The 18,589-nt window shown below is 40.8% G+C and overlaps 1 long non-coding RNA gene across 5 annotated transcripts; it reads right to left on the bottom strand.

The window, feature by feature from the left end:
* Positions 1-1,561: 1,561 nt before the first annotated feature.
* LOC110342448 lies at positions 1,562-17,964 on the bottom strand. 5 transcript variants are annotated; one of them, XR_005874175.1, is made up of 4 exons: positions 15,853-17,964; positions 7,240-7,437; positions 5,683-5,745; positions 1,562-5,182 (listed from the first exon to the last, which is right to left on the bottom strand). It is a non-coding gene; the product is annotated as an uncharacterized LOC110342448 (long non-coding RNA). The 5 variants fall into 5 exon arrangements; XR_002384517.2 differs by lacking the exon at positions 7,240-7,437 and adding an exon at positions 6,229-6,299; XR_005874176.1 differs by lacking the exon at positions 7,240-7,437 and adding an exon at positions 6,229-6,299 and having other exon boundaries at positions 1,562-5,055.
* Positions 17,965-18,589: the final 625 nt, after the last annotated feature.

Here is an 18,589-nt window from a genome sequence, read left to right as displayed (position 1 = left end):
ACATTTGAAAAATAATCAGAGAAAAAGTTCTGGTGACCAACTTGTTTGTCCATGTTCAACAAACTTATTGAGTCCCTTATTAAATCAGTTATGTTGTCTGTGCATACACAAATACCCAGACTTGTTTCCCAGTTTCTCTAATTCTGCATATCTAGTGGATAGAGATGGATTTGGACCCAGTAGGTAATAGAGAAGAAAGAAGAAAAATTGATCCAGACATTGAGGCTTATTCCTATAAATCCCAGCATGTGGGAAGCTGAGACAAGAGAATCTAGAGTAAAAGATCAATCTGTGTTCTATAAAGGGATTATCTCAAAAATCAATAAAGATAAGAGAAAACAGATAGAAAAGATGGTTTAGGGATTAAGAGTCTTGCTGATCTTGCAAATGACTGGAGTTGTGTTCCTAGCATCCACATCAGGCCACTTACAAGTGCCTGAAACTCTATCACCAGGCCATCTTCTGGTTTCTTCAGGCACTTGAACATGCACATAAACACACTTACTCACATGCACATTGTAAAAATAATAATCTTTTTAAAAAAGAGAGATCAGGCCGGGCGGTGGTGGCGCACGCCTTTAATCCCAGCACTCGGGAGGCAGAGGCAGGAGGATCTCTGTGAGTTCGAGACTGGGCTGGACCGACAGCCTCCAAAACAATACAGAGAAACCCTGTCTCGTAAAAACCAGAAAGAGAGAGAGAGAGAGAGAGAGAGAGAGAGAGAGAGAGAGAGAGAGAGAGAGAGAGAGAAATCAGAGAAAAAAGAATATGAACTTAAACTACCAGGATGCAAAAAGTCTGAGGGTAAAAATAATGGCTTTTCTTAATCCTTCCTAAAGCAAGATACAAATAAACATGAGATGTATTTAAATGAGTGATAGTAAGAGTAAGTTGGAGGGCCTGGAGAGATGGTTCAATGGCTTTTCACAGGAGATCCAAGTTCCATTCCCAGCATCCACACCAGGCAGCTCCACACCTGTAACGCCAGCTTCAGGGCATCCTATGCCCTCTTCTGGCCTCCTAAGGTACCTGCACTCACAGACATACACATAATTGAAAAATAAAAGAAATCTTTTCCTTTTCTAAAACAGAGTAAACTGAAGAGAGAAGTAAAATAAACCAAGTCTGTACATCTGTTCTCAAATTCTGATCCTGGAGCAATGATTGGCCTTCATGTCTCCAGCATTTAAAATCATGTGCCAGTTTCTGTCTCATGCTGCTCACGGCAATTCATCAAGGCAGAAGTAGATGCATTTAAATTGCCCTAAATTTCCCCTTCTAGTTGCCTATTCATTATGTTACTCATCTTCGTCTTTTTGCCAGAACTGTGGGGAGACAGTTCTCAGCAAAGTAAACAACAGTGGGTGTCATTTAGGCAGCTGTGAGGTGTCAGTGGAGGGTGACGTGGCTAAATTACATAGCTATCTCTGGCCATGTCATTCTGAGATTTGGCAATATTCAGAGCTAGACTAAGACCCTTATGAAGTTAATCTGAACAAACAACAGATCCCTGAAATGATAAAATGCATAATTATCAGTAATAAGTTATATAACTGCATTATTGACAACACACCCGTGTAGGCAAGAAGCAGAGCTTCTAGGCCTTTCTGGGTTTGCTAATGTGCTCACAGATGGTAACTATGGGAAACATAAAACCAAGAGAAATTGGCTCTCAGAGAGGCTCACTGGATTATAACAGTATCTGTGTTGCTGCATTAACAGTGTCATTCAGGCAGGTGGGGGAGTATTTAGAAGGATAGTGTCCATCTTCCAAAAGGGCTTTAGGAGGCAACAGTAGATGTAGCCTACAAACGTGTACAGACACAAGAGCCTGGAGAAGGGGCCAGAGGATCAGTAAACAGTGGGTACCAGGGGAAGAATAGGAGCACAGAAGGTACTGGGGAGGCGTGGGGGTGAGCCAGCAGATGGAGAGTTGGAGAATGACTTGGAGGTTTAACTAATTTCCCCTTGTTCCTAAGAATAATTCAAACACAAATCCAATTTAAATATGAAACATTTTATTTTTGAAAGCTAAGAAGTCTTTCGTTTCTATTCATGTGAAAGTCCGAGGTGGTGCCAGATATACACAACGTGGGACTGCATACCCTGAGTCCTATGCCTGAGCTGCTGTCGTCTCACTAGGCTTAGCTGGGGCATCTCTTGCTCACAATTACTAATGCTGAAATTTCCATTTGGAAACAGCCCAGGTGCTTTACACAGAGAAAAGAGCAATTTCGTGTCTATTACCCTGCCACTTCCTTTGCCCTAGTCTGACAAGGTGGCCTAGATTCAAGTGCTGAGTTAGTGTGAACTGTAAGGATGTCTAACTTCTACCATTCTATGGATGACAAAACTTGAATCCAAAGAAGTGTTAATGGATATGACTAAGGTCAACACCTACTTAATGAGAGAGCCAAGACTAGAACTCTGATCTCTTATATCCTTGAATTGTTCTCTTTAGGTTGGGAGAGAATGTTTTCTTCTGGGACATTATGAAGAAGGAAGGTGTCATGTTGCACTGAGTTCCATAACGTATGTTTTATGTTTTAAGCACAACTAAGGAAAAGAAAAAAGGTCATCAGACATAAAATGTCAGTGACTGGATGTTGCATTAGGTTTTAGGGAAACAAAAATATGCTTTAAAGCATCTTATAACTGATTGAAGAAACAATAGGGAATGTCAGGCATATTCAGGGTAGTATGGCCTGAAACTGGCTTCTAATGACCTATTGATACACTCATAGGCCAGCACATCGCTCAGTACTCATAGAAAAGCTTCTTCTTGCCGTAGGTAGACAGTGATTAACACAGAGACCCACAACTGATCAACATGCAGAGAAACTACAGAGTGCACAACCCCAAAGGACATATCTATAACACACCTATTCCCAAGGATGGTCAGGGAAGAGGAGGTCAAAAGAGTATAAGAAAAAACCAGAAGCAATGGGTGACTACAATGAAGATGTGTTTTCCAATTACAACATGATAGTTGCACACATGAACTCACAGAGATTGTGACAGCACACACAAGTCCTACGTAAACTTAGTTCAGACAAAAATCCCATCATAAAAGAGACAACAGCTATTGACATGTGATAGCCACTGGGAAAGAGAGTCAGTTCTCTTGAACTATGCTGCTCCAAGAGTTGGCCCCACACCTAATAATATCTTGGCAACAACAAATTGGACTCCATGGGCAGTAGGAGGAGGAAGAAGAAGAGAAGGAGGAGGAGGAGGAGGAAGAGGAGGCAAAGTTATGTGGGTTAGAGGTGCAGATGTATTTTAGAGGACTTTCATGGTGTGTGAATATGACCAAACTACATTCTATGAAATTTTAAAAGAATGAATAAATACGTTATTTAAAAATAAATTAAAAACAAAACCAAACATTGCTAGCACTAATTCCTAGATGATTTTCAAGCTGGAAACATGGAGACTTTGGGGAGACTTGTGACTAGACCATGGCCATAGTAGAAGGCATATTACTCCTTCACACATAGGCACTGACAACTGCTTTGGAGACATCAGCCAGAAGAAAGTGAGATATCATCAGACTCAAGGGTTAGTAAACTCAGGGAGACAGACTGACTCCCTTACATATGGCATAGCAGGCTCATAGCAGGGTCCATAAAATAAACTTTCATTTCTCCTGAAATGAGGAGGAAAAATCAGCCTTTAGGTTGTTAAAAACAAAATGTGGAAGGCCACTGGAAGAACAGAGTTAAGAATGACAATGGATTACTCACATATGTTACTCATTGCTAACCCCACACCATCTTGTTACCAACTGTGGTGACCTGATGTTAACCAGTCATGTTTCCACTACCCCCTCTCCCTGATCCCTTTACAAGAAAAGTAACTTTGAAATAAATAACCAATCTGATTTTTGGTTTCGTTTCTATTCCACCAGACTTTCTCTGTCCTTAAAACCAGAAACTAGGGGCATTAGTACCCATATGCATAAAGTATTGTCATGTTCTAGAATGAAAAATGAAGCCAGCTGGAATCTTTACAAACCCAGAAACCTCTGTTTTCTAAATAAGCCAGATGTGCAGAGGAGAGAATTCCATTCTTACTCTAACATTATATCAAGAAACTATCAGGCCAAGTATGTCTGCCACACAAACCTACAGCCTCAACAATGAGGAAACTGATAGACCAACAGTTGTTCAGTCCACAAGGTTGGGTACCTCAACTGTCCTAGCCTGAAATAAATCCTGGAGAACCACTGCTCCTCTGTTCACCTTGGGAGTCCAGAAAATCTGGTTTTAGTATCAGCAAAGGAATTAGTAGCTGCAACAGGAACGGTTGAGTGAGGAGATACCAAATATCTTCCTTCTCCTGTGTTCTTTTTAAATCTGGGCTGCTACTAGGGAGATTCCAACCACAAGGTGGCTTGGTCTTCCCAGATCAATTAAGATAATCAAAGTCCTCCATGAACACTCCCATAGGCCAACCTGATAGAGGCAATTCCTCAACTGAGGCTCCTCACTCGGGTGATTCTATTTTGTGGCATGTTGACATTTAAAACCAACCATCATGATAGCTCATTTCTTCCCACTGTGTAATATTACATTGTATGGATGTAGCACATTTGTTTACTCTATTGAAGGACAGTGGGTAGTAAAAACTTGGAGTGTCCCCAGTTTTTTTGGTTATTCATAAAGCTTATGTAAACTTCATGTACAAGATTTTGTATAGAGGCATATCCATTCATTGTTGAAAAATTTAAAAATGCAATTGCTTAATCCTGCGACGCCAATGTTCAGTTGTGTAGGAACTGCCAGCATCTCAGATCTTTGCCCTTCTCCCGGGTTTGCATGCATCTGTCCATTTCGTGTTGCAACACCTTAATGACGACCTTGCGGAAAAGTACAAGCAGTTTTCTTCAGAATTGGAGATTTATAATAGAAAAAAGCAACCTCCAAATAGGACAGTATATTTCAGGGCTATGTAATTGTAGGTGCTGTTGGCTTGGATGAAAACTTCTCAGTCAGCAAATGTCTTCTTGTGGCCAGTCAGATGAATGGCAGTCCTTCTGGCTTTACCTGCTTACTTCGTGACAGTCAGAAGCAATAAAAATGTGTTTTCTGATTATTGGGCAATTGATACACAAAGATGAATTTAAAATTGTGGTTGGATATAAACATACTATTTCAGCGTGTATATAGTCATGGCACATCTGCAAAAGGCCAAGGCAGGCTTTGTCAGTTTCTTGAAAAGTAATTAAAACTGATCAACAAAAATGATTAATTTTTAAATTAAATTAAGAAGCTGACTGTTACAGGCAAGTGCCATCGGGGCCAATTTAGAGTCTATACATTAGGTTCTTTTCTTGTGTGTGTGTGTGTGTGTGTGTGTGTGTGTGTGTGTGTGTGTGTGTGTGTGTGTGTACATATGCCACAATATGGACATAGAGGTCAGAGAACAACCTTCAGGAATAGGTTCTCTCCTTCCATGTGGGTCCTGGGAATTGAACTCAGAGGTTGTCAAGCTTAGCAGCAGCTGCCTTTATCCTCTGAACAATCACTCTAACCCACATATTTCTTAATATACTCAAATAATGGCACTAGATTATTCCATAACCCATCATAAAGATCAATTACACATCTGGCCCTCCCTTACACAAAGGTGAAGGCAATGTTGTTCATTTGTCACAAAGATCAAGGAGCACGTACTTACATTTCCTCTTTCTCATTGCTATCTTGTCGGGGTTATGGTCTAGTTTTCAAACATCTCCAGACTCTAAAACAAAATTAAGAACATATGGTTTATTTCTCGGGGTACTTCAAATTCCTATAAATCAAAATATTGTGTCAGTTCTATGTATGCATTAGTATATGCACATATATATACATATACTAATATATATGTATATATATTTGATATCATTCTAAGTCTTAACGAAAAGCAAGGTGACTCTAGTAGACAAAGTAGAAAAGTACAGAACCAATTTTATAATCGATATACAAGTGTGTAACCTTTTCTTATTTTCTTAATGTTTAGTAAAACGATGGGAGTCCCGAGCCTCCGGCAGGGGCTGCTGTTGCTTCTGGTCCTGCTGTTTCCACCCTCAATCTGTGACAAGCTCTGGATTCTAACCAGATCCTCAGAGACTCTGTTGACACTTTCTACTGCCTACAAACTCTGTAAACCTACTGTTCTCTGTGACCAACTCCTCTAGACCCAGACACCTGAGAGCTATTGGGGCAGAACCTCCATTTTTACCTTTCTAAGTAGCAGACTCTGAGCTCCTCCCCTTATGGACATCCAGGGTTAGCTCTTCTACACATCTAGATCTTGAAAAAAAATCATCTATTTAGAATTTAGGATGGCTCATTACCATTTATGTTTTTCTTTATTGGGCTACTATTCACAAAAAGACTGCCATAACTAGTTGGGATGGTTAGTTTTAATTGTCAACCTGACATTGTCTAAATCTAAGAATAGAGCCTCAAAGATGGGTCTGTGGACACATCTATGGGGACTGTCTTGATTTGCACTATCTGATGTGGGAAAAGCCAGCCTAAATATGGGCAGCAGCATTCCCTGGGTTTGTTCCATGTGTGTGTTGGTTCTCTCTCTTTCTGACCATGAGCGTAACAAACTGTTTTCAGTCCCTGCCTTGACTTCCCTGCAATACTAGGTTCACATGCAACTGTAAGCCAAATAAACCCTACCTCCATAAGTTGCTTCTCTCAGGGGGGTTTATGACAGAAACAGAAATGACACAAGGGCACTTACTGAAATGAAAGAGGGCCCAGAGCTTGAGAGCCTGAAGCTATCTACCCTTCCTGCATGATGAAACACAGATATTGTTGGGTTTTCACAGTCACCTTTCTATGTAACTATGGCATTAATGATGTTGGCTCCAGTAACCTTATAAATTTTTACACAATCACTAACACTTTTGCTATCCTAACTTCTACTACCCACACTTGTCAAATGTCCTCATCAATACATTTTCAAAGCTAAGGATAAGGACGTATCTTAGCAGCAGCATGCTTGCATAGTGTGCATAAAGTCACAGGTTCCACCTGAGAAATGCAAAAGATAAAAATAAAAAATCATAGACCAAACACAGCATTGCTGCCAAATATTCAACACTGCTCCACCACAATAACATTAAAATACAAGAGTAGGTCTGAGAGCATAAGGATGGAAAGAGTATCATACAAATAGTAAGAATACTGGCTTTAAAATAATGATTGCTGTAAGAAACAAATGAGATCTACTTACCATATTTGCAAACAATTCTTTTGTATAGATATTTTTCCAGTAATATGTGACACACTACTAATGCCAGTCCTTTTATGAGTCCGTTAATCCTGTGTGTCCTTCCCTTCCATGTGAAAATCCGTAGGTAAGGGTATTCTTGCTCTTCTAACCAAGGACCAGACCAGACAGGCTCTAGACTGCCCTAGCTTTAAGCTCCTTCTGTGTACAAGAGGACATTAGGGTTCATGTTCATTCATTGTACTTAGTCTTCCAGTAGAATAATAGCCCTAGTCCTCATTCATCATGCTTGTAAAAAGAAAATTGAATTATGAAACTACAGTGTCCAAATTGTATATTCCTGCAGCCAAAACACTCTATTTGTTTGAGGTTGGCCTGATAACAGGGCAGCTGAGTATTTTAAAACCTGGGAATAACTAAATAAATCAGAATTCAAAGATGTGAGCAGTGGTTCCAACCTTGTGTTTCACCAGTGTTCTCCTAGTGTGTGGCTTTCATCCTGTATACTGCCCCCACCCTCATCACCTCCCCTTCCCCCACCAACTATAGGAATGATTTTCTGACTAGGACTGGTGGCATCATAGTGTTCTAGGGACAGAGTGATAGCCTAGTGAGTCATCAGCCACTAGAAGAAAAGTATTCAAGAAATGCAACATCATCGACATTAGAAATATTTCAATACTGTGTATCTCTTCCTAAAAATAAGGACAACAAAATAACCTTATTCACTGACAAGAAGCCACATATCCAAGCAACTGTGACAGAGTATAATTATTCAAAGAATCATCATGATTACTCATAAAAATAAATAAATAATTTTTAAAAATCCTTGGCATTTGCCAGACATTTTTCCTTGTCAAAACTCATTGTCTCTTGTGGGGTTCAGACCCTCAATTTTCCCAATTACCCTCCAGAAATGTTCTCTTTCATGGCTGAAACACACAGTACCATTCAGATTCTAAAGACTGTGGGAACATTTGAGAAGCAGATGAAAAGCTTTCAAAGGCAATTTTACTTAAGATTTGTGAGAGAAGAAGAAAGTTAAGGGGTATCTCGGGGCAGGGTCATCTGAGGACTTTGGCCTCTTCTGAGGAAGCGCCAGGTTCTGAGCAGTGCAGGAAAGCCAGATGAATGGCACCTGCTCACTCTCATCTACTCCGTGTTTCTTTCCCTGCATCTCTTCTCCTTCAAAATGGTTCACATTTCTCTTAGCCTCTTTCCTCTAGCTCTCTCCCCTCTGCCTCCTTTTCCCATATTTTCTGTGTGCATGCTAGATTTCTGAGACCTAGCCTCCTGAGGTAAATGTGTGGTAACCCAACAAAATATGAGTGTCTATCCTTTTCTATTATACCCATAAAACAATATTTCCAAGATGCAGTGAATTCCATAACATCTTACTCCAAGTTGGACAAAGAATATCTGTACTAAGTGATGCTTCTCATAAATCCTCTTCTGGATTGAAATGCTCTTCCTATAATGAGCCTCCTCTGATGACCTGCTAGTTGCTCAGCCACCATCTGCCCCAATATCATAGCCATACTTTTTGCTTTAACAATATCTTATGACCTTGACCTTCTGCCATCCAACTGTATCCATCTCTTCCTAGGATACTGCTAATTGTGAAACTAATGTGATTATTAGTATAAGCCAAGACATTGGCCACTGAACAGATATTCTTTGCTTTATCGGGGCATTGTACATTTTTACTTTTTGCTGTGGCAGAGCTACTGCTCTGCTGTCAGTGGAAAATGTCCTCCAAAGGTTCGTGTTTGGAGGACTAATCCCAAGTGACATTGTTGAGGAGTGGGGGAACCTTGAGGAGGTAGGCCTTCAGGGAATTCCTCAGAGTATTAGGGAGATGGCCTTGAAGAGAGTTGTAAATGATGGACTCTTTTCCCCTCTGCTATTTCTTATAAAGTATTTTTCATAAGTATACTAGTTCTTTGGTCACATTTACCCTAACTCCTACCCTTAATCCTCTTCTACTTTTATTCCTAGCCATGAATCATATGGTTTTATTTTACCTAACACTTCAACCTTGACACACCAACAAAAACCCAAAATAAACACTGTGAGACAAAATGACCTTTTGTTTTAGTAAGCTAGCCATCTCATGTATTTCGTTATAGTAACAGAATGCTAACTAAGACAAATACTTAACATTTTCCTTGAACAGAGGCTCAAAAGATGGAGATGGTTCCAATAACATTTTCATACTGCACCTCTGTGAGTCAGGCACTGGATCAGGCTTTGTACATCTAGAGGGAGACAATATCTATGCTTGGAATTTTCATAGGGAGAATTGTTTCTCCTCTGCTCTGTTTTGTTTAAGACAGGTCTCACTCTGTAGTCAAGGTTGGCCTCAAGCTCATGGTGACCCTCCAGCCTCAGCCTTGCAAGTGCTGGGACTATATTGAGAGACCCTATGCCTGGTTCATGGGTATCTATCTCCTGAGCATTGTAATATAAATCATCAAGCCCAGCATACTAGATTGAGTGTCTCTGAACTCATTGTACATAGGAGAAAGGTGCATCTGCTCTCTCATCTTATGAACTGTAGACAATTTTGTATTAAAGAATTCTCTTCTGAGACTTATTCCTGAACAAACAATAAGTACATGGGTTCTGTTGCCATTTAGCAAGAGATGATAAAGCTAGATTTACAAAGGTCAGCCTTCTCCCAGTGGTCACAGGACAAGCAAACAGTTCTGTTGATGGATGTAAGTTTGGACACCAAGTGTAGCACTGTTCACTCCACCATTGGGACCATCTCAATGTCTCAACCAGCCCCCTTCGATAGGCCACAGGTAGATTATCAGGGTGTGTGCATCATCTTCAGAGTCTTAGCACAAGCATTCATGGTGAGAAGAGTAGAGACAGAATGGAGGCTTTCAGATACTATTGTTGTAATAATCTCATGCTAAGATTGCACACTGGCTAGAATCATCTAACTAGCATCCTACATGTCCTTTACCTCCTCAGTTCTTTAAGGTTCCACAAGTCCTCCCCACAAAGTTCAGCACAGCACAGGAGTTGCCTCTAGTCCGTCTTTTCCTGTCTGGCATTTTATCCTAAGGTACAGTGACATTCATCATTCCCCTTCCTCTGAGGTCAGCTTGTTGACAAGATCCTCAGTCCTTCAGCTTGCCTTCTCTGACAATCATGCCTTACAATCAGGAAATCAAGAGTTGATGTAGCACAAAATCATTACATGAAGTTATGTAAATGAGGTTGCACTGGCATTTTCTTGGGTGGCAATTGATGTAGAAGGGACCATCCCACTGTGGGTAGTACCATCCTCCAGTTTCCTGCCTTGCTCTTTTTCGCTGGCTTCTTTTGATGATGGACTGTAACTTGCAAGCTAAAATGAACCCTGTCTTCCTCAAGTTGCTTTTGGTCATGGTATTTATCACAGAAATACAAAAGCAAAGTAGGACACAGACCATGAAAAAGGAAACAGCTCTTCCTCAGAGTAGAATTCCACATAACAAATTGTCAACAGAAAGTAAGAAACATGGAATTATTAAAAAGCAACTGACACAAAAGCTTGTTGTACAAGGTTCGTTGATGGATGAAAGACATGGGGTGAAGGTTTGAGGAGAACAGCTGTGGTTTTAATGTATAGTCCCAACATGCTTGCTAACTGCAAGAAATAAAAAGTAACTTCACAGTATGGAAATGTGACTGGTACCCTCTTGATTAAACATCGACACCACCCAGGAGACACACCAGGACACTGTAACACTTTTTCTATGGTATTCCTTTTGGTTGTTGTATTGCTGTTGCTTTTAAAACGAGGTTTTACACTGTAGGATAGCCTGGCTTCTAACATGACATTCCCTTTTCTAAGGCTCGTGAGTGATGGTATTACAGGGATGTGGCACCACACTCAAAGCAACACAGTCAAGTATATACTTTCTCTGAAACCAGCATGGTCAGAATTTACAGGACGTCTCAGAATGGAGGAGAGTCTGTAAAATGATGGGTCCACCCACCCTCTGAATAAGCATCAAAAACAAGGGGTTGAGAGGTTGCGACGGACTGGAAGAGACAAAGGACAATTTACAGCTGAATACAGTGCAGGGGGTCCTGGGTAGAAACCAAGAAGGGAGAAGTACGACTGTGGAAAATCTGGTGAAGTCTGAGAAAAAGTCTGCAGTTTAGCTCACGCTATTGTACTGATGTTCATTTCCCAACCTTGACTATTGTACTAGGGTTATGTAAGATGCTATCGTGAGGAGGAGCCTTTCATCCTGGCCTCTTAACTTCACTGTAAGTCTAAAATAGGTGAAGAGAGAGGTTTTAAAAATAAATTAAAATAAAAATAGCTAGTGGTCAGTGAGGTAAACTCCAGGATGCTAGCTGGTGTCATGGCTGGGAAAACTGAACTGGATGAAGCTAGCTCACAGGAAGTCTTTTGTCAAAAATTTCATGTTAAAAAAGGAAACAAAAGCAAGAAACCAAAAAGAACCATGATCTCACCCAAAGCAACTGAGACACAACACATTGGTTTACCACTCTGGCTTTCCTGCCTAAGATATTTATTCTTTTTCTAAAGTAACTGCCAAGAAGCAAAATGCCACACATGGATATATGTAATAAAAGGGTATCACATGAACTATTTACTGTGTTCTAACCTTTGTGACTATAAGCAAGAAATGAATCTAGTCAAGAACAAAGAAAATAACATTTATTTAAAGACAACTGAGGGTATAGTCCCAGAAAACAGCAATGGCATGGGCTCCAAGGCTTACAAAATGGCATCAGCTTCAAGCCACAAGGGAGCTGGTAAATACCAAACGTTAATTAGGAATAATGACAAGTACTAGCAAAAGTTCAGCTGTCCTGTGGGCGAAAATGATCCTGAGAAAAGATTTCCTCCCTTACCCTGCCCATGGTCATTTGCTTTGACTCTAAAGAGCATGTGCCAGAGAGTGTGCCTCCATTAGATTTTCTATAGATAACACCTCTAAAGAACGCTAATTATATTAGTCACCATCACAAAATACCCAATGGAACAACTTAAAAGGAGGAAGGACTCATTTTACCTCACAGTGTAGAGGGTTTAGCTTACCTCGGAAAAGCATGATGGTAGAGTAGAATGATTCATACCCCAACAGTTCAGGAAGCAGAGACAGTAAGGCATGAGCTGAGGGTCAGGTCTAATCTTCAGTGGTCTGTCTAGTGACAACCTAATTCTGCTAGGTTGGCCTTCTTCCTAAAGGTTCCACAGACTCTCTTCTTCCTAAAGCACCACCACTGACTGAGGATCAAAGCATGAGTCTCTGAGGGGCCGTTCAGATACAAACCATAATAGTAATGGTTACCTACGTTGTTTTCAGGAACACAGAAACAGTTCAAAATGATTGCAGGTACCATCCCTTTACCTGGACTTGTACAAAGTGACATCAGAAAATCCAACAGTGCCCTCTTAGAGTATGCTGATGCTGTCATCACCTGTCCTGTGGAGAGTCTCAACATTTGCTTGCACCTCTACAGACCATTTATGCTCCACTTTCCCCCTTCAGTCATTCTCTATTTTCCTCCCACAAATATCTCCATATTAGTTACTATTCTCATTTTTGTGACCCAAACTCCCACCTCCATCAGCCAATCTTGGAACTCCTTCACAAATATGATGAGTTACTTCTAAGTGATTGCACACCCTATCACGTTAACCATCACATGTCAAAAACATACACTGGGGAAAAGATAGCGTCTTTAACCAATGATTCTTGGAAATCTTCATATCCACATGTAGAAGAATAAAACTAGACTCATACCATTGACATGGAGTCAGTTCCAAGACCTCAGTGTAAGACATGAAACATTGAAACTGGTAGAAGAAGACATCAGTAAATATTTCAAGACACAGGCACCATCCTGAAACTGGAATCATACCATTGACCTAGAGGCAGCTCCAAGACCTCAGTGTAAGCCATGAAACATTGAAACTGGTAGAGGAAAACATAGGTAAATATTTCAAGATACAGGTGCCATCAAAAGGATAAGAAAACATCTCAAGAATTAACCAATGTGATTACATGAAATTAAAATGCTTCTTACAGCAAAAGAAACAATCACCAACATAAAGAGACAGTCTACAAAAAGGGGTAATTATTTGTTGACTTACATCAGACAGGAGATTAATATCTAGAATATATAAGAACTACAAAAATTAAACACAAAAAGTCTTAAATCATTTAGTGCTAATAGGCTAGTAAACAGGATAGTTCACAAATGTAGTTGATTGATATTTGAAAATTACTCAACATCCTACGAGGAAAATTAAAAGTAAAACTACTTTTAGCACTAGTGAAGTTCAGTGGGCAAAGGTGAACTCAATGAACTCAGTGAAGTCAAGGCTCTGAGTGAATTCAATCTCTAGAATCCAGATGATAGAGAGAACTGACTTCTATGAGTTGTCTTCTATTCCACATGGCATGTGGGCATATGTACACACGTACACACACACACATACACACACACACACACACACACACACACACGTACACACACACACACTGGCGATGGAGAAACATGAAAGAAATCAATCTGCTTTGAGATTCCACCTCACCTCAATCAGAATAGCTATAATTAAGAAAACAAATGACAACAAATTCCAGCAAGGATATGGACAAAGAGGAACCCTTACACATTGGCAGGAATTGGCTCACTCACTATGGAAGTCAGTGTGAAGTGTCCTCAGAAAACAACCAAACAACAAAAACAAAAACCCATTACGATGTGTCCAACCCAAACCATTCCTGGATACATACTCAAAGGACTCAGAATCAACATACCACAGAGGTATTTCATAGTCTGCTTATTGTTACACTACTCACAATAACTAAAAAATTGTAACCAACCTACATGTCCATTTAACAAATGAATATATGGGACTCACTCATGAGCTCCTTTTCTCCAAAGGGTTTGTGTAAGCACCTCTTTAGTCCTGTCATCCAAAGCACACAGAGCTTGTCTAATAGGCAGAGGCTGGCTCTACTATACATCCCATGGTCCTGGCATCTCCAATATGCTGGGGTCTCCACTTCAACTGAGCCTGCACCTTCATTAATGTCTTCCACATGGTGCTAAGCCTCATTTTCTTTCCATGACCCTTAAAATCCTGCTGCTTATATGACACCCACACCAGTACTATGTGGGAGACTTTTATTCCTTATTTTCCAAGTTTAGCTGCCAGACTGAGTTGTGGCCTTGGCCCCCTCAGGAGTACAACTACTTTGTGCTGACTCAAGAAATATTCCCCAGGAGCCTTCTCCTCAGTGATGCTTGTCTCTTACTAACAACAACTGACTCTTCAATTCTGGCTAGCCAGCATCCATTGTCCCAGCAGCGCAAAGATTTCATTTCTAAAGCCTCTTAACCCAAAATTCCACATCACACCTGACAGTCTTGCTTTACTCTGAAGCCCCACAAGCCCGGCCTCCACTGTTTGCTCTCTGAATTATCTTCCCATGTCACCACAGCTTACTAGGGTCTGAGCACGCAGTGGCCTTTCCAGTCCAAAGCTCTAAAGTCTTCCAGCTTTCTGCTACAAAACCACCCAGGGCATAAAAGTCACATGGTCAGGTCCATCACAGCCATGCTCACTCTGGTAACACTTTCTGTTCTAGTTTGCCTTCCTGATGCTGTGATAAAACATTCTGGTAGGATTCATTTCAGCCTGCAGGTTGCTTTCCATCATATGGGAACATGAGGCAGGAATTGAAGCAGAGACCATGGAGGAAGGCTTCCTACTGGCTTGCCCACAGCCTCACACTCAGTTTCCTTTCTTGTACAGCCCAGACCCATCTGCCCAGGGATGGTATTACCCAAAGCGGACTGGGCCCTTCCACATCAACTAGCAACCAAGAAAATGTTCCCACAGACTTGCCCTCAGGCCAGTATGATTAAGGCAAATCTTCAAGTGAGGTTCTCGCTCTTCCCAGGTGTGTCAAGTTGGCAACTGACTTAGCCATCATAATAATGAAATACACATACTGTAAGAGGAGAAGCAGGGATAATTTGGGGAGGAGGTGAAGGAAAGAAGAGTGGAATGAAAAGAATCAAAGTATAATGACATATATGCATGAAAATAGTTATGAAACTCTACTTAGTGTGTGAATTTAAATTTTAATTTATAACATTTAAAAAAGTTATAGTACATATATCTGTCTATGCTACCATGCTTATCTTAATCACACACTCTTTAAAGTCAATGAAATATTTACAGTTTCACCCATTTCTCTGCAGAGAACTTAGAAAATGGAGACACGGTACTTGTGCTGGGTATTTCATAGACACAAACTTAGAAACACAAGTATGAAATGTGTAATAGCAGCTGCGCTATAAGAAGGCAGTTAGAGACAGAGTAGTGGCCAGGTCAGTCTGCCAGCTTCCTGTCTTCCTCAGCATCTAGAAGCAGGCACCCAATGCCATCTTTTCTCCGTCACTGTGTCTTTCCCTTCAGTGGTTACCTCCTGCCTTTCTTCTGGTTAACTGCCTAATCTCCTATGAGTCTCAAGCCTCACTTCTTAGCCAATATGATGAAGAGCCCAGATCACTGACAAACTATAGTTCTCAAGAACCTTCCTTCCTAAATTTCTTCCTCACCTGAGGCCAAAGGAAGCATGCTCCACCCCAGGCTCTTAAGAGTCCTGCATGAATACAGTGCAGTGACACAGGAAAGCAGTCTCCTCTCCCCTCCACTCCATCCTCAGGATACAGGGCTTCTCCTTCTACACTTATGGGTGATGCGTGATGCTTATATAGCAGGCAGGAGGGAACAAGCAGCTTGGAGCCCCTGAGTCTTTGGGGAAAAAACCCAGGAATGTAACCAAAATCTCAGCAGTTCACAATGGTTCCACCTGTCTGTATTCACAGTGCCTTGTGATTGTGCCTTTTAAAGCTTAAGACAAAGCCAGAATTCAGTTACCTCCTCCTCACCTGGATTCCAGACACCAGTTCTGTCAGGTTAAACCTCCAAGTCAATGAACTTATTCCAAGAAGGTGAATCATTTGGGCTTACCAGCTTTACTCTTGTCTTTGAAAAATATTTCTTTAAAATAATTACAAGGAACTCTCAGGTTTCTCCCCGCCGTTTCACATCAGCTGTTAGAAGAAGAAAGGAACACACCATACAGGAACTTGGCTGTTAGTAAGTCTAAGCCTGAAGTCTGTAGTGTTTGTGAATATTTTTTTTCATTCCAGCCAGGCTAAATACCTAAGAAATGAGTAAGTCTTACTTTCTGGATTCTTTGCTATTTGTTTGTTGAGTTGACAACTCCAGATGGACCTGTTCATTTAAGTCCTCCCATTTTCCTCCTTTGGGATGTTTTGCTCAAGAAAACCCTTTATCAAAAGTGCAGTAAGGTAGCAGGTATCTGTAATCCTAGTACTCAGGATACTGAGGCAGGAGAAGCATACGCTGGTGGCCAGCCTGAGCTACATAGCAAGACATAGCTGAAGAAAAAAATCAAACAAACAGCAAAGGACAAGAATGGAAAGGAAGGGAAGCCCCTGGCCCTTCATTTTTGTCTACAGGTATCAAGGAACTATCTATGTCTCTACCTTAAGCCTGACATTTTTAAAGACTTTGACTCTGTTTGTGTTGTTTTTTGTTGTTGTTTGTTTTTAAAGAGTCTCACTATGCGGTCCTGGCAGGCCCTGACCTGTGAGTGCTGTGATTGAAGGCAGGAGCCACCACACCCCACCTGCCTATCTTTACTGGGAAGAGGATCTTTCCTATTAGCACCAATGAGTGGGGAAGGGAGAGAGGTCGTGAAACCTAGCTGAATGGTCTTAGGGCTGGAAAACGCCCTCGGAGGGGGGTCTCCTGTGCATTGTGTTTGACAATCTCTTTGGCTTCAATCAATGAGATTCCTCTCATGGCTGTGACACCTAAGTGTCTGTGGACTTTGTTAGATGTCTCCAGAGGATAAGTTTCCCAGTGGAAACATGAAGTTGACTTTCAATTCAAGCATCCAACAGAGAATTCTAAAAGCCTTCTTCCCATGACATCACCCTATACTATTTTGCTTCAGCACCATCAGAGATGATTGTCAATTCAAAGGATTCTTTGGCCTGTCATATGCTGGGCTGAATCAGTCATACAAATGTTATTTGAGAATCTGGGAACCTGATGCGCTGTTATCTGTATTACCTAAGTAGTTGTTTCTGCACCAGCCCTCAAATGATAGCCTGCCAAGGTAGACATCAACATCTGAACAAGTAAGTATGTCACAACTGAAGATCAACTGTCACAACTACCAGTTATTTGCAAGTTTGTTTGTTGTTGCTATACAATGTAATTGATTTTTATTAAGTTCAAAACCCTTCTTAGAAGCAAGCTGTAGAAGTATTACAGTATCACCATCTATCACCAGCAAAGATAGCACTATAGGTAAGAAAGTATCTCAGTGTAAAGCCTGCCTAGCATGCTTGATGTCCCAGAGTGAATCCCCCACATTGAGAAAGAACACAAAGCACGCGCACACACACACACACACACACACCAGTCATATGAACTAAGAAGTACACCCTTACTATTTTGGGAGTTATGTAAGAAAAAGTTTGAAGCTCTTTATAATAAAAATGCCTTGGGTTGGAAAAATAGCTTGGTTATAAAAAGCACTGGCTGCTTTCTCACAGTCTGGGTTCAATTCCCAGCACTACACAGCAGCTCACAACATCTGTAATTCCAGTCCAAGGGAATCTGCCCTCTTCTGGCCTCTAGGGCAGGAAGCATGCACATGATACACAGATATCATGCAGGGAAAACACCCAGACACATAAAAATAAAGATGAAAAAAATGTATGTCCATTCAAGCATTAACAAATTAGAATTCAGCAAGCTGAGGTCTGTCCTGTAATCCTAGCCCCGGAGGCCAAGAAAGGAGGTTTGCAAGGACAACAGCTGCCAGGACTACAGACAGTTCAAGGGAACTGGGTACTCCGCGAAGTCAGGTGTCACAAATGTAAAAAGAAGACTAAGGATCGAACCCAATGGTAGAGTGTCCAGCATGTGTGAAGACCTGGGTCCTACCTCCAGCACCACCAGAAAAATAAATAATAAATTCATCTTCTATAACATTTCTAACAGTAGTTTTAATTACTTTTTGTTTCTAAATAAACGACTTTAAACTGCTACAGAAGAATTGGTGGTATAATAATTACTTTCCCAACAACAAATATTAAGGCATTCTTGGCCCAAACATATCAGTCTTTATAACTAACTGTACTATAGCATGTATATATCCCAGTTTTTAATTGATCCTATTTCCTGACACAAACACACATGTACACATATACATATCCTTACTTGGTCAGCTTATGCTCTGAGAGCCCAGGA

Source organism: Mesocricetus auratus, unplaced genomic scaffold (genome assembly GCF_017639785.1).
Source record: "Mesocricetus auratus isolate SY011 unplaced genomic scaffold, BCM_Maur_2.0 Super-Scaffold_100676, whole genome shotgun sequence".
In the NCBI taxonomy this organism is placed as follows: domain Eukaryota; kingdom Metazoa; phylum Chordata; class Mammalia; order Rodentia; family Cricetidae; genus Mesocricetus; species Mesocricetus auratus.
The sequence above is the reverse complement of the archived record's forward strand: the minus strand, read 5'-3'. Positions and strand labels throughout refer to the sequence as shown.